This window comes from Mus caroli, unplaced genomic scaffold, assembly GCF_978045245.1.
Source record: "Mus caroli unplaced genomic scaffold, Mus_caroli_1 scaffold_15, whole genome shotgun sequence".
Taxonomy (NCBI): Eukaryota; Metazoa; Chordata; class Mammalia; order Rodentia; family Muridae; genus Mus; species Mus caroli.
In genome coordinates, this window is record NW_028227270.1 from 44,769,618 (window position 1) to 44,793,484 (window position 23,867).

General features: G+C 39.6%; 1 protein-coding gene and 1 non-coding gene across 10 annotated transcripts in view; one reads left to right on the forward strand and one right to left on the reverse strand.

Moving 5' to 3' along the window:
* The window catches only part of Mctp1 (multiple C2 and transmembrane domain containing 1), a 633,933-nt gene that overhangs the window by 406,251 nt on the left and 203,815 nt on the right, over positions 1 to 23,867 (reverse strand). The window lies entirely within an intron of this gene.
* Positions 9,664 to 9,795, forward strand: LOC115029148 (small nucleolar RNA SNORA17). Its single transcript, XR_003834716.1, has one exon. It is a non-coding gene; the product is annotated as a small nucleolar RNA SNORA17 (small nucleolar RNA).

Consider the following 23,867-nt stretch of genomic DNA (forward strand, 5'->3'; position numbering starts at 1 on the left):
CCATGATCTTTGTCCCATGGTGACCTCTGTGACATATGTGTTTTCTCAGGGTCTCACATTACCACGGTTAAGTGCTTCTTGGGACATGACTCAGGCTCATGACACTGTTTCCCCGACTGCTTCTCACTGTTCCCTGGTTGAATGTTTCTCCCTGGCATGACTGGGATATACTGTAAATGTCAAGTCACTTCCTTAAGCCCCTTACTTGTAGCGTATGTTGTGACATAACAACTATTAAAATATTATGTGACCGAATTAGTAAGAATGAGCAACTCTAGCAATATGACTTTTTTAGTAAACTGTAGAAATTCTTCTAAGTCAATAATGTGATACAAGTTTTTAAGCATAAAGAAATTAAAAGGGTCCTACATTATGTCCTTCGGTTATTGTATGAATAACATGTTTAGATTCGTTCTATGAAGTTTAAAATGGTGACCTTTAATTAATCTAAATATACTTAAGTAACTCACAATATTATTACCAGGTAAATAAATTCTTAGTATCTGCAGGTCTCTTCATCCTCTCTTTTCCTCTTCTCTAACTTTTAACTGTCTTCCATCCATCCATTAATTATCCCTTTCATTTACTATCAGGCTCCTATTTTAGACCTTGTATTGGGCTAGGAAGTGGATGCACCAACATGAATAAAGACGTGCCCCCCTCCCCCATTCTGGATTTCATAAATTTAAAGATGTGTCTAAGAAGATATGATTCAAAACATTTTTTAATCAGAATAACTTTAAAAGAAACACTTTCATAATGACAGCATTTAAAATACAGAGAGTGTATCTACTTGGGCTTGGATAGCACAAACTGATGAACATAACTGGGAACATAATTGTTTTTCCCCCTAAAGCATCAGACAAAGGGATAGAATTGTTGTGTTAAACAACATTTTCAGGAGTCATGATGTGGATAACTTACTAATATACTTTAATCTTTATCTGCCATTAGTTATTATTGCTCTCCTTAACTATAGATGGCAAAAATAACTTGGCTTAGATAAAAGTTTTACAAGAAAAGTGTTATTTTGACTGATAATATTTATTATAATTTGTACCCAAAGGAAAAATAATGTGGAGAACTATATTGAGAACTTCCTTGTTACTGAGATTAATTTTAAAGAATATACGTCTGCCGTTGTCATCCAAGAACACCAAGTAACTCTGGTAGATGTCACAGACTCTTGTCAAAACATCATGTATCGCTCCCGACTGTGAAGAGGAAGCTCCTAATCTAGATAAATCATTGTTAGGAGAGTTGGCCACCAGACAAGGCACATTCTGTCTTTCAGCTTACTAAGAAACTAACATTACACCAAACACGAGAAAACAAAACAACACAAAACAAAAAACAAACAAACAAGGAAACAAAAAACCTGGACATACTAAGCACAAAAGGGGTGCACTGTGCCATGTGAGATCATTTTCCTCCTTACAGTGAGAACAAAGGCAAAGCCAGCATCTAGCACTATGCAAAGAATTCTTGCTGTGGGCTTGTTTGACTTTACTTCCAAAAAATTCCACTACAGTCATCAATCAGAGAGAGAATAATGTAGCCAAGATCTTAATATAATGGGAAGACTGAGTGCACTGGGTTAGACTGGATTCCAAAAGACACCAATCAAGGCTCCAAAGCTGTGGCATTGGCATTGTGCTCACTCATATAATTTATTTAATGGCATCATCTTTAATTAAAGAATGATACATTTGAATTCCCAGTTTTACTTCCTTGATCAGCATCAATCCCATTACCTCAAGGTGCTGCTCACTTCTTTGTAAAACAAAATATATGCCAGCAAGTCAAACTGGATTCAGCATTTCCCAGTGAGGCTCACAAGCCAGCAAGGTACAGTGGCTTCAGCACTTACCAGTGAGTCTCCAGCCAGCAAGGCACCCTGGGTTCAACACTTCTTCCCAGTGAGTCTTACATGGCAGCAAGGCACCCTGGGTTAAGCATTTCACAGTGAGTCTCACAGCATTTTCTTCCTCAGGAAAATCTCTCTTTCAAAGAAGATGATCTCCAGTTTATTGCCAAAATTCTTTCCAGGAGCTTTGAATTACTGCCCACCAATGAGAGCAAAGTTGGTAGAAGAGGGCTAAAATGGACAAATCAAAATCTGGACTATCATGTAAGGTAAAATATCCAAAAACTAGAATAAGTTACATCACATGGGAAAATGAGAAACAGGATAAAATGTCACAAAAACTAAAAAGTTGACATGCAAAATAGCAGTTCTGAAAGAACTTTAGTCTGAGGAAAGTGACAATCCAGTTGCTAGTTAAAGGTTTCTCTTTAGTAAAAAGAAATGTTTAGCTAAACTAAGGTCACATTGGATTATCCCCTAATCTTGGAAGACTTCCCTTTTGATAGAAATGGGGAAGTCTGAACACCAGAATATGCTCACAAGAATGATACCATGTAGTATCCTTACCAGCTCACAAGAGGTGTGCTGTCATGAGCCACTGAACTATAGAAGCTGGGAGAGGCTTGGGGCAGAATCAGTCCAGCATCCATCAGAACAATGGCCTGACCACATTTCCACATTACACTTCCAGTCTCACAGACGTAAGATCGTGTCTTTCTATTGTTCAGGTCACTTCATCTGTGATACATTATTGAGTCAGCTTCAGGAGATTGCTGTGTTTACCAAGTCAACATTTTCCTGTCTTTATTTTTTATACACTTATTTAAACTTGTTTTCTGTTACTCTAGAATTGAACCCTGGGCCAATTATTTAACAAAGGCCTGATATATATCCCCATCTGTCTTATCCCAGCCCATCTAGGCCAGAGCCTCTGTACCTTCTCATTACCCCATATCTTTGAACATGGAACCTAGTTATTACAGGCTTCAGCAAGGCTCATAAATCCAAGGGGGGGGGGCGTCACCTGTTGTGAATCCTCGGGTGATGATTCTGTCTACTACCTTGGGACATCCATGTTAGCATTCTACCAGAAGCCTCTTCTTAAGCCAGGATAAAAAAACCCCAACTCTGACTACCAAAGGTATCTTGAGCTCTTATCTATGAAGGATGGTGTATAAGCTAGTACTCTTAGCCATCTCTTACTCTTGCCCAAATGACTCAATATAACTTATAAATAAATAGGATAATATACACATCTGAAAGCTATGTTTTTCCTAATGATTTTAAAAATTACAAATGGAAAAGTGAGGAAATAAACTAAAAGAAGGTAGCCTATAGCCAATGCATTTGCATGTAATGTTGAGGTAAATTTTGTCTGACATTTGGGAAAATTGGGAAAATTCTTTTTTTCAATGCCATCCTGTGATATGCTGTAATGCACACTGGCAATTGATAGGTGTACTTCACAGTAGAACTGATTACTTCTAAATAATTTAAATAAGCTATTTTTAAAATGTGGCTTTTAAAAAATCAATTTCTTTAACTTCTTTCTAAACCACTGTCCTGGGCTTTAACTTAAAGCTGCCAAGTAATTCAGATTTAGTAGTGAACTCAAGCCTTCTCATGGAGAATATATACATACATGTAATATATCATAAATATATAATATATAACAAGTATATATTAAAATCTAAATTTTTATGTAATTTTTGGTAGTTGACTAAATCTCCAAATAATCTCCCATTCTTTTCATGTATTTTCACAAATTAGATTCTGGTCCCAACCTTAAGATGCAAATCTGACATTCTTTAGTCATTTCAACAGTCATCTGTCTCCAGAAGGTATGGAACTGAAGTATAAAGAGTTGAGGTTCCGATGCACAAAGGATGCTTGCAGCCAATTTTTTCAAGAACCCCAGGTTAATTTTATGATGGCAGGCTGCAGTTTTAACGTATTATTTCTAAATGCATAAATTTTATCCATGCTTGTTGAATAAAAGAAGACAAGGGGATGATGTCCAATAAAACCTGAGTTTTAGTTGGAGAAAAAGTCCTGTGTATGTGCATCTTTTCTTAAATTCTTCCACTCGGCACTTAATTTAAAAACTAATATTTCAACAAGAAAGCATTTTATAGCTCTTTGTTTACCTTTGAAATTTATTATAATACAGTAAAATATGCCAAAGAAATACTTTCAGTATTAAATAACTCTATTCATTTTTTAAGATGGAGTTATTTTCAAACACAAAGCAACACTGTGAATGTTTCATGTTTTATATGCATACCAATGAAGTAAAACAATGCTTTGGAGAAGTGAGGATCAAAACTATAAATAAAAGATTATTTTTAGTTATTACCAAGAGTGTATGAGGCAAGAACCTTTCTTCAAGGGTTGGAATAAGCAAACTCCCAGACTCTTAAATCAAAAGGAAAAGCTTTTCAGTCCCTATAAAATCATGCATTTCAAAACAGACACTAAATCAAAGAGGTAAGATATGGCAATGTCAGTGAATATGTGTTCACATAGAAATAGAAGACTATGGCTAGACAAAGATTATGAGCTTCAGTGTTCTGGCTAGCAATGAAGAGTGAGCAAACACTCCCACCCAGAGCTGCTAACTCCTCCTCTAACCCAATCTCACAGGAATCACTGAAAATCCAGCTCTTCAGTGTGGGCTGAGGCTAAGAACCAGGCTATTCACACAGGCACTAACCCATATTTTTGTGCCAGAAAAAAAAAAAGTAGAAATGAAAGAAAGAGTTCAGCAGAGCTTAACAAGAACAGGCTAGGTACCAAACAGTACAGGATGGGCTTGGCTCACAAATTCCAGCACAATCTTTCAGACTGATGCACGATACAGTTCAGCTGTGCCTCATCTACACAAGACATTGAAGATCATCCAGGATCACAAACATTTTTAAATTTTTAATTAATTTATTTTTTACACTCCATATTTTATTTCCCCTCATCTACCCTCCAACTGTTCCATATCCCATACCTCCTTCCCACTCCCCTGTCTCCATGTGGATGTCCCCACCCCCAACCCCACCTGACCTCTAAACACCCTGGGGCCTCCAGTCTCTTGAGGGTTAGCTGCATCATCTCTGAATGAACACAGACCTGGAAGTCCTCTATTGTATGTGCATTGGGGGCCTCATATCAGCTGGTGTATGCTGGCTGGCTGGTGGTCCAGTGTTTGAGAGATCTCTAAGGTCCAGATTAATTGAGACTGCTGGTCCTCCTGCAGCATTGCCCTTCTCCTCAGCTTCTGTTATCCTTTTCTAATTCAACAACAGGGGTCGGCTGCTTCTGTCTATTGGTTGGGTGCAAATATCTGCATCTGACTCTTTCAGCTGCTTGTTGGAACTTTTGGGGGGAACAGTCATGATGGGTGCCTTTCTGTGAGCACTCCATAACCTCAGTAATAGTGTCAGGCCTTGGGACCTCCCCTTGAACTGGATCCCACTTTGGACCTGTCGCTGGACCTTCTTTTCCTCAGGCTCCTCTACATTTCTATCCCTGCAATTCTTTCAGACAGGAGCAATTATGGGTCAGAATTGTGACTGTGGGATGGCAACCCCATCCCTCACTTGATGTCCTGTCTTCCTGCTGGAGGTGGGCTTTATAACTTCCTTCTCCTACTGTCTGACATTTCGTCGAAGGTTCTTTGAGTCCTGAGAGTTTCTCACCTCCCAGATCTCTGGTGCATTTTGGAGGGTCTCCCAAACCGATTTCCTGAGGTTGCCTGTTTCCATTCTTTCTGCTGGCCCTCGGGGCTTCAGTCCTTTCCCCCTACCCAATAGCAGCTCAGGTTCCCCTATTCCCTCCACCCCTGACCCCGTCCACTTTCCCTCCCTCCCCATTTGTGATTGCTTGCTTCTCTCTCCCAAATGGGACTGACATGTCCTCACTTGGGCACTACTAACCCCACATCCGATAGAGGGCTGATATCCAAAATATATAAAGAACTCAAAATATAAATTACCAAAAAAAAAAAAAAATACCAAACAACCCAATCAAAAAATGGGGTATAGAACTAAATTGAGAATTTACAACTGAGGAATCGCAAATGTCTGAGAAGCACCTAAAGAAATGTTCAAAGTCCTTAGGGATCAGAGAAAGGCAAATCAAAACGACCCTGAGATTCCACCTTATACCAATCAGAATGGCTAAGATCAAAACCTCAGGTGTCAACACATATTGGAGAGGATATGGAGAAAGAGGAACACACCTCCATTGCTGGTGGAATTGCAAACTGGTACAACCACTGTGGAAATCAATATGGAGGTTCCTCAGAACATTGGAAATAGATCTACCTGAAGACGAAGCTATACCACTCTTGGGATTATACCCAAAAGATACCATACCGTGCCACAGGGGCACGTGTTCCACTATGTTCATAGAAGTCTTATTTGTGATAGCCAGAAGCTGAAACAACCTGGATGTCCCATGACAGAAGAATGGATACAGAAAATGTGGCTCATTTACACAATGGAATACTACTCAGCTATTAAGAATGAGTACATTCTGAGTTTTGCAGGCAAATGGATGGAACTAGAAAATATCATTCTGAGTCAGGTAACTCAGACCCAAAAGTACATGCATGGTATGTACTCACTAATAAGTGGATATTAGCCAAAAAAAAGTACAAAATACCCAAGATATAGTTCACAGAACTCAAAAAAAACCTCACAAACATTTTAAATAAGATTGAACTGAAGACTAAAAATGCTATGAGGCAGTGACCAGAAATCAACTGTTTTTTACACCCATGATTAAATTTACCAGCAAGAAGACATAGTAAGCATCTCCAACAGTCTTTGACATTTAGATCATTCTGATATACAAGGTCAGAGGATATTGGGTTTTATTTTGTTTTGCTTTGGGGAATTTTAGAAACTTAAAGCTTGATGTGATCTTTTTAATTATAACATAACTGTTTTATTATAATATTCTCAAAAAATACAGCACAGTAGGATAAAAATAGAAAATTGTGAAGGCCCCCAAACCCAGGGAACCTGGCTAGATTGATAAGTTTAATAGTGGAGGAAGAACTTTCTCCAGGACCTAGACTCCGAACATCAAAGCTATAGAATACTACAAAATCATTTTGAAACAGAGAATAAAAACCAGGAATATTACCTTGTTGGAAACATTTAAAAGAATAGACTATGACCCAAGTGTAATCATTAGCATCAATTCGGTGCAAGGCATTGCATTAGATTCTGAAGATAACAGAAAGAATGAAAGAAACAAAGATCCCTCCATCTTCTACTGGATCTCTGGGGACCATACATCATTCATTTGGGGAATACTATCAGAATACAATACAGTGAGCCCCCTATGTTTAACTCAGTCCTTAAAGATTCATTCCTGGTCCAGATTAATTTTTTGATATACCACAATTTACAAAAGGGACAGTTCTCACTCAGTCATTAACTATTGATCAAATCTGTACTGTATGAAAAGCAACATATTGGGTATTAATGGAAATGATCAAGGAAAAGATACATACTGTGAGAGACCTGACCATTAACCTGAGGTTAACATGTATCAAGGGAAAAACAAATTTGCAGTAAGTTTATTTTTGCCACCATTTCATAGATACATAAATATTTTAAAACCAGTAAGTATGATGATTAAAAATAGGGAGATCCCCCTAAGTCTCTTCATTTTGAAAACATCAGAGTGCATTTATACAAACCCAGGCAGCACCAGTGCCATTAGCTGACAGGACCTCATTAGGCCATCATTCATCATTTGGTTCAGTGATGATGCAAGCATCAACATAACAAACCAGATAGTGTTTGTTTCTTTTGATATATCTTAATCACTAGTCTACAACTGATACAGGAGTCTATGGGTAATGGGGGTGGTATTTTCTTTTGGTTTGAAGAATTAAATTTACAATGGAATGTTCATATTTTGTTAATATTTTTAACTTCATTTACTGAACCCTTTTGTAATTCTACTTTGGAATTAAACAATATTATTATTAACTTTTATTTACTGCAACATATTTATAAGTGTTTAATCATTTGTTTATATATTCAGCAATGTAAAAGACTTTAATAACTCCAGAAGTATTGAATATTGAAAAAAATAGTTAATAGTAGTAACAATTTATTGAATAGTATATGCCAGGCACTTTCCAAAATTTCTAAAATACTGCCTGATTTAATCTTTGTAAGTATGTGTCTACAAAGATAAGAAAAATAAATAAAAAGTTCGGGCTAAATAAAAAGTTATGTTTGTGTTTGAGCCTAGAAAATCTGACTAAAAGTGCATTTTCCAAGTGATGCTCTACTGAACCTCTATGTATTCTTAAGTAACATAGTTCTGTAGTGCCCTGGATTTGAGATATAACATAACACATGTGCACTTGAGCCTTGTCTCTATCGTATCCAAGTGTTTTCAGATACTTAAAACATCAGACTTCACTTTTCCAAGCTGTGAATTCACTTGAAGAATGTTTTTAATTAAAATCTCATCAATGCATCGTTCAAAATGTTCTCATTGTCAGCATATTTCACTATCTTCAGAGATCCTGTGGCTATGAACATGTTTAAGAGGAAAATACTGTGGGCAATCAGATCACAGCAGTCAGTGACCTGGAAATTATATCTCACAGGTTCTTCACCTACATAAGACTTACACACACAAAATCTAGGTCACAGTGAGATCTCAGAACCACATTTTAAAATAAGAAAAATGAATGTGATTATTTTTTGAATTTAATTATTAAAGCTTTATGGTAACATAGATAATCTTTTTCCCTGAGCATTTCTGTTCTTAATTCCCTAATTGCCACCACTGAGTGTGGCACAGAAGTGTACGACCATAATGACACAGGGTTACAGAGGAAGGGCAGGAGGAGCTTCAATGCTGATACCTAAGCATAAGGACAGCAAGAGTTGGCTACGCCCCTACTCCAAATCTGACAACATAAAGTCAGCTCTCCCAACATCAACCCTAGAAAGAATTCGTTACACTGACGGTTACCAAGCTTCACTCTTTGCTTGACACTATAAGGTCCCCCCTCAACCCTACAGCTCCTGAGTATGTAGGTGATATATCTTCTAATACCATTGCCCTTGTCATTGGTGCATGGCCATACAAACCTTGTCCCAGAGACCCTGGCCATCTCCACAGGGCATAAATATTCCTTTCTGTTACCCAATAAAGGAACCAATTCTCTGAAGCTGTTTCCAGGTGTGATCATTGCCTGTGTACTCATTGTCAATGGAGATCCTGTACTGAACCCATCCACCACACTGGGTTAAGTTTCTGTCCCTACACTCCAGCTCTGTGTGCATCCCCAGGAAGAAGTGGACATGAGGTGACATAGAAGCTGGTCTTTTCTGAATTTTTGCATTGTTGTTGACAACTGGCATTGGAACCCCAACACAGGCTCTAGAGTCCAAATTTTGCCTTGATGGTAATAATTCCTATTTTAGTGACCTTTCTCAATCCACAACTTCTTACTCCACTGCTCCCACTGGAAGGGAAACACACACAAATACACATATAAACACACGCAATCTCCCATACAAACATGCACATTATCAACTAGTCTTAAAGTAGTAACTGTATGAAAAACAAGTTCCAGATAAACTGGTCATATGATTTCACTTAAGTGAAAATGTATAATATTAATATTTAAAGATATACATACACTTACATAAGATATTATAAAGAGATTGAAAACATATTAAGTTTGTGGCCATTCTAACTTTGAGAAAAGATGAGAAACATGTTGTTCTTTATACTTTCTATATTTTAAAATGTCTTAAAATACTGAGCCTAGAGGGATTGAAGGTGTGGCTGTTGTGTGACATGTGCATCAGTAGGTAGCATAGAGGAAAGAGGCCATGTCTAGAGTCAGTGTTCTGACCTCTGAACATCTGAACAATTAGTAGCCTAACACTCCCTGAAAAAAAAAAAAAAAGCCTTAGTGAACCTCCACTCCAACATTAGAGGTCCTAGACAGAGAAGCCTGAGATGACCACCATTCTGGTTCTATGCAATCCTGAGGGCTGGGGGCAGACCATGCCAGAGATGATCCCTGCCTGCCTTGTGCTATAATACATGAATGGGGCATAGCACTCCTGAGGTCTCAACTCCTAGACACCCCAGACACTCACTAAGAGAAGCAAGTCAGTGGTGGAGAACTGGAAGAGGAAAAGAAACAGATGGATGTGGGCACAATGAAGAGAGGCAGAACTGGAGACTCATGGGCAGTGGGGAACAGCCTGATGTGAGTAGCTAGTGAGTACCTGCAACCATGGTGGAGTCCAGTCTTGTGCTACCACTAGGGGCCACATCTGGGCTTGTGGCACTGCAGTAGTGGAAATCTGTTACTACCAAAGGACAGGCAGATGACCCTGGTCTGGATTGTCGCCCAGGAACATGTTGATATCTGGGGGCTATGCAGAACCGGCACCAACACTTTTCTGGGCTTCATGGAAGACCTGGCTCTGGGAGCATGACAGCAAGAGTATAACCCCTCTCCTCGCCAGCTCCAGTACTCAGGAGATCAGCTCCCACACATGGCAGAAGCTGCAAGTATGAGGACCAGAGGATACGAGTGTGAGAAGGATGGCTTTGCTGTGTGGTATCATGGGCTAGAAATATACCTTTCTCTCCCCTCCCTGTTCACCACCTGAAGAAGGTGGAAAACCTGGCCCTGGGATCACAAGAGCAAGAGAGCTAGTCCTGTCCCTCACCAGCTGCAGCATTTAGGAGAACAGATCCTGTACCTCACAAGGGTAGCACAATAGAGGTAACCCTGGTGGTCAGGGCCTGGGCAAGCCTTCCCTGAGGACATGAGTGTGGAAGAGCAGGTCCTGCAACTGCAATTTGTCTACTGTTTGGTGACATGGGTGAGAAGGACTCCCTTGTCCCTTGTTACCTACAGCAGACAGGAAAGCTGGCCCTGAAGTTATTATGAAGGGCATGAGTGTGGGAGAGCTGGTAGGGTCAGCACTCAGGAGAGTAGGCCCTGCACGTCTGCTGTGTATCATAGTAAAGCTGGCCCTGTATGTGGAATTGCAGGTAAGTCAGCCCCAAGGGCATGAGCAAGGGAGAGCTCTCATTTGCTATGCAGTGTCATTGGTGAGGAAGATTCCCTCCCCTCTTTTTATGACCTTGCCACCTGAGGCAAGCAAGAAAACTGGCTCCACCAGGGTCATGACTGCAGGAGAGCAAGCCCTGCACTCTGCCTGGGCAGTGAAGTTAGACCTGGATGGGGAGGATTCAGCTAAGCCATCTTTGAGGGTATGAGCACAGGAGAGCTGGCTCTATTGCCACTTTCTCCTCTCTCGTGTACTTCACCACCTATGGCAGGCAAAAGAGCTGCTCCAGGGACCATGAGAGTGGGAGAAGTATCCATGTCTCTTACCAGCAGTAACACTTGAAGAGCAGGCTCTGCACCTCATCTGGTGTCTTAGTCAAGGTTTCTATTCCTGGACAAACATCATGACCGAGAAGCAATTTGGGGAGGAAAAGGTTTATTCAGCTTACACTTCCATACTGCTGTTCATCATCAAAGGAAATCAGGACTGGAACTCAAGCAGGGCATGAAGCAGGAGCTGATGCAGAAGCCATGGAGGGATGTTACTTGCTGGTTTGCTTCCCCTGGCTTGCTCAGTGTACTCCCTTATAGAACCAAGACTACCAGCCCAGAGATGGCACTACCCACAAGGGGACCTCCCCTCTTGACCACTAATTGAGAAAATGCCTTACAGCTGGATCTTGTGGAGGCATTTCCCCAACTGAAGCTCCTCTTTTTGTGATAACTCCAGCCTGTGTCAAATTGACACAAAACTAGCCAGTACAATTGACCCCTTGTCAACTTGACACACAAACACATTACTAGTAAGCCTCAACCCTTAGTTTCTTATTCATCCCCAAGATTTAAATAATTTTAAAAGCTCCACAGTCTTATATGTTAAAGTTCAATCCCTTTAAATATCCAATATCTTTTAAAATGCAGTCTCTTAACTGTGGGCTCCACTAAAATACTTTCTTCCTTCAAGAGGGAAAAATATCAGGGCACAGTCACAGTCAAAAGCAAAAATCAATCTCCAACCATCCAATGTCTGGGATAAAAGTCACAATCTTCTGGGCTCCTCCAAGGGCCTAGGTCACTTCTCCAGCCATGCCCTTTGTAGCACACACATTGTCTTCTAGGCTTCAGCTGCCTGTACTCCACTGCTGCTGCTAATCTTGGTGGTCATCTCATGGTACTGGCATCTCCAAAACGCTGCTGTCTTCCACTGTAACTTGGCTTCAACAATAGCCTCTCTTCATGGTGCCAAGCCTCAACTCCTTTGCATGACCCCTTCTGCCGTGGGCCACCAATTGCAACCAAGGTGGCACCTTCACCAATGGCCCTCTATGGCCTCTCACAGTGCCAAGCCTCAGCTGCTCTGCATGACCATTTCATGCATTCAAAAACAGTACGGACCCGCCATGGGATCTTAAGACCTCTGGTGAGTGGAACACAGCGTCTACTCTAATCAAATTGCACAGGACCTGAGACTGCATTAATTAGGGAAGCAGAAAACCCACCCTGACCAAGGGCACAAGTCCCTTCCAGTCCCCACCAGCACCAGAGTAGCTTGGGTGCGGAGTCTGAGGACACCCACAAGGTACCCACAGGATCCTCCACAGGATTTTAAGACCTCTGTGAGTGGATTACAACTTCTGCCAGGAGACAGGTTCGAACACCAGATATCTGGGCACCTTCTCTGCAAGAGGAGAGCTTGCCTGCAGAGAGTACTCTGAACACTGAAACTCAGGAGAGAGCTAGTCTCCCAGGTGTGCTGATAGAGGCTAACATAAACACCTAAGGAACAAGATCTAATCAGAGACAACTACAACCACTAACTCCAGAGATTACCAGATGGCAAAAGGCAAATGTAAGAATCTTAATAACAGAAACCAAGACCACTCACCATCATCAGAATGCAGCACTCCCACCCCACCCAGTCCTGGGCACCCCAACACACCCAAAAAGATAGTCCCTGATTTAAAAGCATATCCCATGATGATGGTAGAGGACATCAAGAAGGACTTTAATAACTCACTTAAAGAAATAGAGGAGAACACAGCTAAACAGGTAGAAGACCTTAAAGAGGAAGCAAAAAAAAAAAAAAAAAAAAAAACCCTTAAAGAATTGCAGGAAAACACGACCAAACAGGTGATGGAATTGAATAAAACCATCCAAGACCTAAAAAGGGAAGTAGACACAACAAAGAAAATCCAAAGTGAGGCAACACGGGAGATAGAAAACCTAGGAAAGAAATCTGGAACCATAGATGCGAGCATCAGCAACAGAATACAAGAGATGAAAGAGAGAATCTCAGGTGCAGAACATTCCATAGAGAACATTGGCACAACAATCAAAGAAAATACAAAATGCAAAAAGATCCTAACTCAAAACATCCAGGAAATCAAGGACACAAGGAGAAGACAAAACCTACAGATAATAGGAGTAGATGAGAATGAAGATTTTCAACTTAAAGGGGCCAACAAATATCTTCAACAAAGTTATAGAAGAAAACTTCCCAAATCTAAAGAAAGAGATACCCATGAACATACAAGAAGCCTACAGAACTCCAAATAGACTGGACCAGAAAAGAAATTCCTCCCGAAACATAATAATCAGAACATAAATGCAGTAAATATAGATAGAATATTAAAAGCAGTAAGGGAAAAAGGACAAGTAACATATAAAGGCAGGCCTATCAGAATTACACCAGACTTTTCATCAGAGACTATGAAAGCCAGAAGATCCTGGACAAATGTTATACAGACACTAAGAGAACACAAATGTCAGCCCAGGCTACTATACCCAGCCAAACTTTCAAGACCATAGATGGAGAAACCAAAGTATTCCAAGACAAAACCAAATTCACACATTATATTTCCACGAATCCAGCCCTTCAAAGGATAATAACAGAAAAAAAAATACAAGGACGGAAACCACACCCTAGAAAAAGCAAGAAAGTAATCCCTCAACAAGCCAAAAAGAAGACAGCCACAAAAACAGAATGCCAACTCTAAAACCAAAAATAAGAGGAAGCAACAATAACTTTTCCTTAATATCTCTTAATATCAATGGACTCAATTCCCCAATAAAAAGACATAGACTAACAGACTGGCTACACAAACAGGACTCAACATTCTGCTGCTTACAGGAAACCCATCTCAGGGAAAAAGACAGACACTACCTCAGAGTAAAAGGCTAGAAAACAATTTTCCCAGCAAATGGTCTGAAGAAACAAGCTGGAGTAGCCAATAAATAATAATAAATCGACTTCCAACCCAAAGTTATCAAAAAAGACAAGGAGGGACACTTCATACTCATCAAAGGTAAAATCCTCCAAGAAGAACTCTGAATTCTGAATATCTATGCTCCAAATGCAAGGGCAGCCACATTCATTAAAGAAACTTTAGTAAAGCTCAAAGCACATATTGCACCTCACACAATAATAGTGGGAGACTTCAACACACCACTTTCATCAATGGACATATCGTGGAAACAAACTAAACAGGGACACAGTGAAACTAACAGAAGTGATGAAACAAATGGACTTAACAGATATCTACAGAACATTTTATCCTAAAACAAAAGGATATACCTTCTTCTCAGCCCCTCATGGTACCTTCTCCAAAACTGACCATATAATTGGTCACAAAACAGGCCTCAACAGGTACAAAAATAGTGAAATCATCCCGTGCATCCTATCAGACCACCATGGACTAAGGATGATCTTCAATAACAAAATAAATAATGGAAAGCCAACATTCACATGGAAAATGAACAATAATCTTCTGAATGATACCTTGGTCAAGGAAGGAATAAAGAAAGAAATTAAAGACTTTTTAGAGTTTAATGAAAATGAAGCCACAACATACCCAAACTTATGGGACACTATGAAAACATTTCTAAGAGGGAAACTCATAGCTCTGAGTGCCTCCAAAAAGAAACTAGAGAGACCACACACTAGCAGCTTGACAACACAACTAAAAGCCCTAGAAAAAAAGGAAGCAAATTCACCCAAGAGGAGTAGATGGCAGGAAATAATCAAACTCAGGGGCGAAATCAACCAAGTAGAAACAAGAAGAACTATTCAAAGAATCAATCAATCAAGGAGCTGGTTCTTTGAGAAAATCAACAAGATAGATAAACCCTTAGCCAGACTCACTAGAGGGCACCGGAAGAGCATCCTAATTAACAAAATCAGAAATGAAAAGGGAGACATAACAACAAACGCTGAAGAAATCCAAAACACCATCAGATCCTTCTACAAAAGGCTATATTCAACAAAACTGGAAAACCTGGACAAAATGGACACATTTCTAGACAATACCAGGTACCAAAGTTAAACCAGGATCAAGTTACCAATCTAAACAGTCCCATATCCCCTAAAGAAATAGAAGCAGTCATTAATGATCTGCCGAACCAAAAAAAGCCCAGGACCAGATGGGTTTAGTGCAGAGTTCTATCAGACCTTCAAAGAAGATCTAATTCCAGTTCTGCACAAACTATTCCACAAAATAGAATCAGAAGGTACTCTACCCAACTCATTCTATGAAGCCACAATTACTCTGATACCTAAACCACAAAAAGACCCAACAAAGATAGAGAACTTCAGACCAATTTTCCTTATGATTATCGATGCAAAAATACTCAATAAAATTCTCGCTATCTGAATCCAAGAACACATTAAAACAATCATCCATCCTTACCAAGTGGTTTTATTCCAGGGATTCAGGGATGGTTTAATATATGGAAATCCATCAACATAATCCATTATATAAACAAACTCAAAGACAAAAACCACATGATCATCTCGTTAGATGCTGAGAAAGCATTTGACAAAATCCAGCACCCAATTCATGATAAAAGTCTTGGAAATATCAGGAATTCAAGGCCACACCTCAACATGATAAAAGCAATCTACAGCAAAACAGTACCCAACATCAAAGTAAATGGTGAGAAGCTTGAAGCAATCCCACTAAAATCAGGGACTAGAAAAGGCAGCCCACTTTCTCCCTACCTATTCAGCATTGTACTTGAAGTCCTAGCCAGAGCAATTCGACAACAAAAGGAGATCAAGGGGATACAAATTGGAAAAGATGAAGTCAAAATATCACTTTTTGCAGATGATATGATAGTATATATAAGTGACCCTAAAAATTCCACCAGAGAACTTCTAAACCTGATAAAAAGCTTCAGTGAAGTAGCTGTATATAAAATTAACTCAAACAAGTCAATGGCTTTTCTCTACATAAAGAATAAACAGGCTGAGAAAGAAATAGGGAAACAACACCCTTCTCAATAGTCACAAATAATATAAAATACCTTGGCGTGACTCTAACTAAGGAAGTGAAAGATCTGTATGATAAGAACTTCAAGTCTTGGAAGAAAGAAATTAAAGAAGATCTCAGAAGATGAAAAGATCTCCCATGCTCATGGATTGGTTGGATCAACATTGTAAAAATGGCTATCTTGCCTAAAAGCAATCTATAGATTCAATGCAATCCCCATCAAAATTCCAACTCAATTCTTCAACGAATTAGAAAGAGGAATCGGCAAATTCATCTGGAATAACAAAAAACCTAGGATAGCAAAAACTCTTCTCAAGGATAAAAGAACCTCTGATGGAATCACCATGCCGGACCTAAAGCTTTACTACAGAGCAATTATGATAAAAAAAAAAAAAAAAAAAAAACTGTGTGGTACTGATATAGTGACAGACAAGTAGACCAATGGAACAGAATTGAAGACCCAGAGATGAACCCACACACTTATGGTCACTTGATCTTCCACAAGGGATCTAAAACCATCCAGTGGAAAAAAGACAGCATTTTCAACAAATGGTGCTGGCACAACTGGTGGTTATCATGTAGAACAATGCAAATTGATCCATTCCTATCTCCTTGTACTAAGGTCAAATCTAAGTGGATCCAGGAGCTCCACATAAAACCAGAGACACTGAAACTTATAGAGGAGAAAGTGGGGAAAAGCCTCGAAGATATTGGCACAGGGGAAAAATTCCCAAATATAACAGCAATGGCTTGTGCTGTAAGATCGAGAATTGACAAATGGGACCTCATGAAACTGCAAAGCTTCTGTAAGGCAAAAGACACCGTCAATAAGACAAAAAGGCCACCAACAGATTGGGAAAGGATCTTTACCTATCCTAAATCAGATATAGGACTAATATCAAATATATATAAAGAACTCAAGAAGGTGGACTCCAGAAAATCAAATAACCCCATTATAAAATGGGGTTCAGAGCTAAACAAAGAATTCTCACCTGAGGAATACCGAATGGGTGAAAAACACCTGAAAAAATGTTCAGCTTCCTTAATCATCAGGGAAATGCAAATCAAAACAACCCTGAGATTCCATCTCACACCAGTCAGAATGGCTAAGATCAAAAATTCAGGTGACAGCAGATGCTGGCGAGGATGTGGAGAAAGAGGAACTCTCCTCAACTGTTGGTGAGATTGCAAGCTTGTACAACAACTCTGGAAATCAGTCTGGCAGTTTTTCAGAAAATTGGACATGGTACTACTGGAGGATCCCGCAATACCTCTTCTGGGCATATATCCAGAAGATGTTCCAACTTGTAAGAAAAAAACATGCTCCACTATGTTCATAGCAGCCTTATTTATAATATCCAGAAGCTGGAAAGAACCCAGATGCCCCTCAACAGAGGAATGGATACAAAAAATGTAGTACACAATGGAGTACTACTCAGCTATTAAAAAGAATGAATTTATGAAGTTCCTAGGCAAATGGTTGGACCTGGAGGGCATCATCCTGAGTGAGTTAACCCAATCACAAAAGAACTCAAATGATATGTACTCAGTGGTAAGTGGATATTAGCCCAGAAACTTAGAATACCCAAGATATAAGTTACAATTTGCAAAGCACATGAAACTCAAGAAGAATGAAGACCAAAGTGTGGACACTTTGCCCCTTCTTAGAATTGGGAACAAAACACCCATGGAAGGAGTTACAGAGACAAAGTTTGGAGCTGAGACAAAAGGATGGACCATCTAGAGTCTGCCATATCCAGGGATCCATCCCATAATCAGCCTCCAAATGCTGATACCATTGCATACACTAGCAAGATTTTGCTGATAGGACCCTGATATAGCTGTCTCTAGTGAGACTATGCCGTGGCCTAGCAAATACATAAGTGGAGGCTCACAGTCAGCTATTGGATGGATCACAGGGCCCCCAATGGAGGAGCTAGAGAAAGTACCCAAGGAGCTAAAGGGATTTGCAACCCTATAGGTGGAACAACATTATGAACTAACCAGTACCCCGGAGCTCTTGACTCTAGCTGCATATGTATCAAAAGATAACCTAGTCGGCCATCACTGGAAAGAGAGGCCCATTGGACTTGCAAACTTTATATGCCCCAGTACAGGGGAACACCAGGGCCAAAAAGTGGGAGTAGGTGGGTAGGGGATTGGGGGGGGATATGGGGGACTTTTGGGATAGCATTGGAAATGTAAATGAGGAAAATACTCAATTAAAAAAAAGAAAACAAACAAACAAACAAACAAAAACCAGTACCACCTGCATAACTCTTACACATTACCAATTCTGGGCCAATACTAGTCTACTCAACAATGCAACTCATCTTAAATTTGTATGCCAGGACTTCTATACCCTTCACAGAATCCTGGGGTGAGGGTGGGGTGACAGGGGGAGGTGAGAAACTGCAGCCCTGCTGGTGAAGGCATATGTATGCATGACTTGAATGAATACTATTCCTTGAAATGTAAAGATGGAGAAATCCCCACTGTATCCATTTTACATAAATTATATCACGGTAAGTTTAATGTTCCCCAGATCAGAGTGGAAAGAGGAGGCAATGGGGAGAAGGCCAACACATGATACTCAGGGGAGACAACTAAGCATAATGAGGACACTTTATACTTCTAGGCAGCTTTTTATCTTCACTTGGAGTCAAATTCCTCACACCTTCTCACAAGGGAATATGTTTTCCAATGCAAGGGAAATAAGGAAGTGCCCTGGTGAGAAGAAAACTTATCTAGAAGCAACCAATTGGGGTACTGGAAATGGAGAGGGGGAAGGTAACCCCCCCCCCCGACAGTCTTTGGTGGAACAGAAAAGATGCACAAAGACTCTCTTGAAGTATGAAGTGAATTTAGAAGATGACAGATCCTAAAGGCTCCGACCTTCTCACACTTCCAACTGCTCTCCAGATCTCTACATTTAGCCTCATAGTCTTTTGGGCAACAGCCATGTTTCATTTAATCTCAAAATGAGATTACAATCTCCTTGGAATAGCTGTCCCAAGCACTTGCCATCAAGAAGGTGCCTTGTTACCCTGCTATTGAGGAAAGTGAAAAAATGTTGAACCCCTATATCTGTAGGATTTTTCTCACCTTCTGGGTAACTGGCTATTGGTGACTTACCAGTATACTTGGTAGTTGCTTGCTTAAACAAATTTATGGGTCTCTTTGGACACTGCATATTCTGTACAACTATTTCTGATAAAAATGCATCCATAGTAAACATTTTCTCAGAACATTATTCTTAAATGTGATAATAAAAAAAATTAAATAAGTAGCTGGCCACTTATGCAGGTGCACTAAAGCTTAGAGATTAAATAAAACTACCAAGAGGTACTTTTTTTCTCTCTTTGCTCTACTTAAAATAGCATTGCCCTATTTGGAAGTGGGTGGATCTACCTAGCAACTATTAAAGCAGAATTTTAAGATGACCCTTCCTTAGCTCTGTGCTTGTTTCTATGTCCTTAATTCCCAGAAAGAGATCATTGGGTCTTTGTTACCTTTCTTACCCTATGACAACTCCATGTAGCTAATATGAGGATAGGCTGGTCATGAGCAATGGACTGATACAGACTTAGCCACACTGACTCTCTTATAAACCAGGCGTAGAGAAATGAAGGACTGAAAAGGCACAGGAAATGATTACACTTTAAGGAAGAGAAGAATTGGGGAAGTCACAACTGCAAAGAGGACTCTGGGAATGAGTGGTGAGATTTAAAAGTCAAGGATGCAAAAGGAGTCTCTGCTTGCATGCTTGTGTTTATGACATTTCTGTTTCTGATGTACTTGTGACTTTCATACTAATTTCTCAAAGCCTCCCAGGATTATTGTTTTCTATATCAACACATATTGCATATATTTTAGTGAGAAGCAGTGTGTTAATTTTTTTTTTATTTTACAGTCTAATTTAATAGTCATAAAGCACCAGGGGCAGTTTTGTGGCATCATTTGGTTCATGAAAGCAGAGTCACTATGGAAAATGCCTAATGTTGAACAACTGCAGGTAAGATAAGGGGCAGGGACCAGGTTTCCCGTCCCTGGCTTACTGCAGACTGAGGATTCTCACTTTCTTACCGCAGCAATGCCATTTTTTGAGTAGGAACTCAAGGCTCAACTTGAATTCATTACTGGATCCAAGTTAAGTTAGTAACTTCATATGAAACCAAAGCAAGCAATAGGCATGTGATTTGCATGTGATTTGCCTGTGATTTACATGCAAGGCCATTTCCTATAATTTAATCAGTGAGTACCATCCCATCACAATATTCACTCTGCTATTTGTTACAATGGCTGATTTGTTTCACCCTCTGATGAAATTAGAATTGTGCTTATGTATGTAATTTCCTATGTATGTCATTTATTTATAATCTAAAAATGCATTTTTATGTTTATAATCTGAAAATATTTTTTTAAAAACAACAACAACACGCCAAGGAAATAAGGCACGGTTAATATGTTGATGGGTTATTTAGGTCCCAGTGTATTACAGTTCTCAAATTTTGGCTGGCAGTACTTGCCCTTAGGGTCAGAGCCAATCAGATTGATGCTGAGAGACACTTTCTTCCTCTATACTCACATTCCAGAGGGCTCTGAGATACCATACAAATGCACGTCATGTACAGTGGCATGGCTCCAGTGCTTCCTATAATACAGACCCAGTAACTGATTTTAACGTTTTTGTTACATTTTACTTGTTTTGAGTGTTTGCTTCTGTGAATGCCATGGAATACATGTGCAGGTGAGAGGGCAGTCTGTGGGGGACCCTTCCTTCTTCCATCATTTGGGTCCTAGGGATAGACCTCAGCTCACCAGGCTTGGCAGCAGGCACAGTCACTTGCTGAGCCATCTCTCTAGCTCCTAGCAACTGATCATTGAAAAAGAATGACCCTCCAATATTCACAGAGAAATGAACCCTACTGTAGATGAAAAGGGAAGCTGATCCCATGGCATGTGGCTCATAAAAGAAACTGGAGTAATTCACCATCAAAGGTCTCAACTCAGGGCTCTTGGAAGTTTCTCTTCCTCTAACATTTCTCCCTTAGTTGTTCTGTCTCTGTCCTGTGAAATGTTTCTACTGCAGTTAAATACTTGTAAATCCGTACAGACGATATGGTCGTTTACTTCTTTAAAAGGAAATTGTACCTGGGTGCTGTGTTGCACATCTTTAATCCCAGTACTTAGGAGACACAGGCAGGTGGATTTGAGTCCAGCCTAGTCTACAGAGTGAGTTCCAGGACTATATATAGGGAACTGTCTCAAAAACAGAAAGTAAAAAAAAAAAGAAGAAGAAGAAAGATGTAAAATTTCAGAGTCCTAGCTTCTCTGTGCAAATTAAAAAATGACACTTTGCCAGAGAGGCTAATTCCATGACAAGCCTCACTTTTCAAGATAGTTTGTAGTAAACATTTATTTAGTCTGTATTTTTAGAGATCAACTTCTTTAATACAGGATGCTCATTCATGGTCATTGCAATTTTTAGCATGAAATGTTTACATAGTATTTTCTTAAAATACACGATATGTATTTTAAGGCACATCATGTATCAAGGACAACAATGCAGACTACTACACTGACCACATCCCTGTTGAGGAAGAATGTCATTACAGGGAAACATCACAGTGAGATCAAATTGTGAGTATATCTGCCGAATAAGTGAATGCCTGAATAGTTCATTTCCATATTGTAACACCTACGTTAATTAAAGTCTAATTGTTAAATTGGAAAGATGAAAGCACCAAAAGTTGTTTATATGTGTATGCATTTTACAGACTCCAGGGCTACCCAGATAACCCAAAAGAAATGAGTGACAATAAATTACAACTGATGGTGGTTTATATAAGAATATCTGGGGGCTGAGAAGATATGTTTACATGTAAAGTGTATACCAAGCATGAGGTCTGGAGTGTGATCCCAGAACTTCACAACAAGCCTGGCTCATTGATACATGCTTGCAATCCCAGAATTTGTGTAGGAGAGACTGGTGAATCCCTGGTTCTCACAGTCAGATACCCTAGATGAATAATGGAATTCTAAGTTGCAGTTAGAATCTCTCTCAGAAAACAAGACAGTTTGTTTTCTAGAGAGAGAGGTGGGGGGAATATTGTTGGTGAGTGGAAGACAGGGAAGAACTTGGGGAAGGGAAACTATGATCAGAATATATTGTATTTTTTTTTCGATTAAAAAAATAGAAATGAAATCTGAGCAAGAAATCAAGAAAAAAAAAGCAAAAAAAAAACCAAACAAACAAACAAAAAACCCACCAAAGTAGGATCCTGAGATACAATGGTGGCTGAAGTGGCATTTTTGTCTCCCTGTAAACGTAAATAGACATGAACATGTACACATACATGAGCATGTACACACACACACACACACACACATACATATACACATACAGAGAGAGAGTGAGTTTCCTGCAGACACATACTCACTCTTTGCATACACAGAAAAATAGCTGTAAATGACAAACCCAATGAACTAAAACTGTCACTGACAAGCTGGAGAGAGAGTTCAGTGGGTAAAACTACTTACTGCACAGACCTAATGACTTGAGTTCAATCTCCAGAATTCACAGAAAGCCAGATGTTGGGGCTTGCATCTGTAATCCTAACACTTCTACAGTGAAGTCTTGGGTGGTGACAAAGACTGCCCAGATGTTAATGGCCAACTAGCCTGAAGTACAGAGAGCAGCAGAAATGAGAGAGACTTGCCTCAACAAGGAGAAAAAAAAGAACCAACTGCCAAAAACTGTCCTCTGAATCTGCACATGTACATCATGGCATGTATGTGTGCCCCCACACACATCAAGCACACAGCACACACATATTAAATGTATATCACACAACACACATCAAAGAGACACATCACACACATCACAGATACACACTTAACATAGGCATGCACACACAAAGAACACATATCACTGAAACAAATCAATGCACATCGCACTCAGACATCACACATACAAAATACATGCCCGTATACACACACATCACATGCAGATATCATATATACACATCTCTCTCACACATACATACACACCACAGATATACCACATAAGCATTGTATATACATATCACACACAGACATCACTTACTGAGCTTTTTTATATAAATAAAATCAAATTAGACTTAGCTCCAGGGGAAGCTAGGGATAGACTAGCAGGTATCTCTTCTCTCTTTTTCTGGCAGAAATCTTGAAACAACAGAACAGCCTGTGCCACAGGCATAATTAAAGCAGATGTTCTCAATCTTCATTTTCATTGTTAATTTTGACAGCAGAAGAAATGTGCTTGTCTTTTGTGCAGTCACCTATTTTCTCTCAGATGTGCCCTATTTTTCGCCTCACCCACCATGCCTGCTTAGAAAGCCAGTAGGAGGTGATGGTGGGTAACAATACAGCAGCAAGAACTCTGTCAGCTTCTCAGTAGGTCAGCAAATGGAAACTCGATAAGAAACTACTCAGAAGATAAACTTCAAGTCTAGATAGTGTAAGCACTTTTATCTATTCCTAACATGAAAATGATTTTATCTTTCAGTGGCTTATGAGGTCTTTCATGACAAAAGTCATTCACACTGCATATATTAAGTATAATAAACAATTTACAACTACCTGTCTTTGTCAATGCAGCATTTGAGAATATAACAGC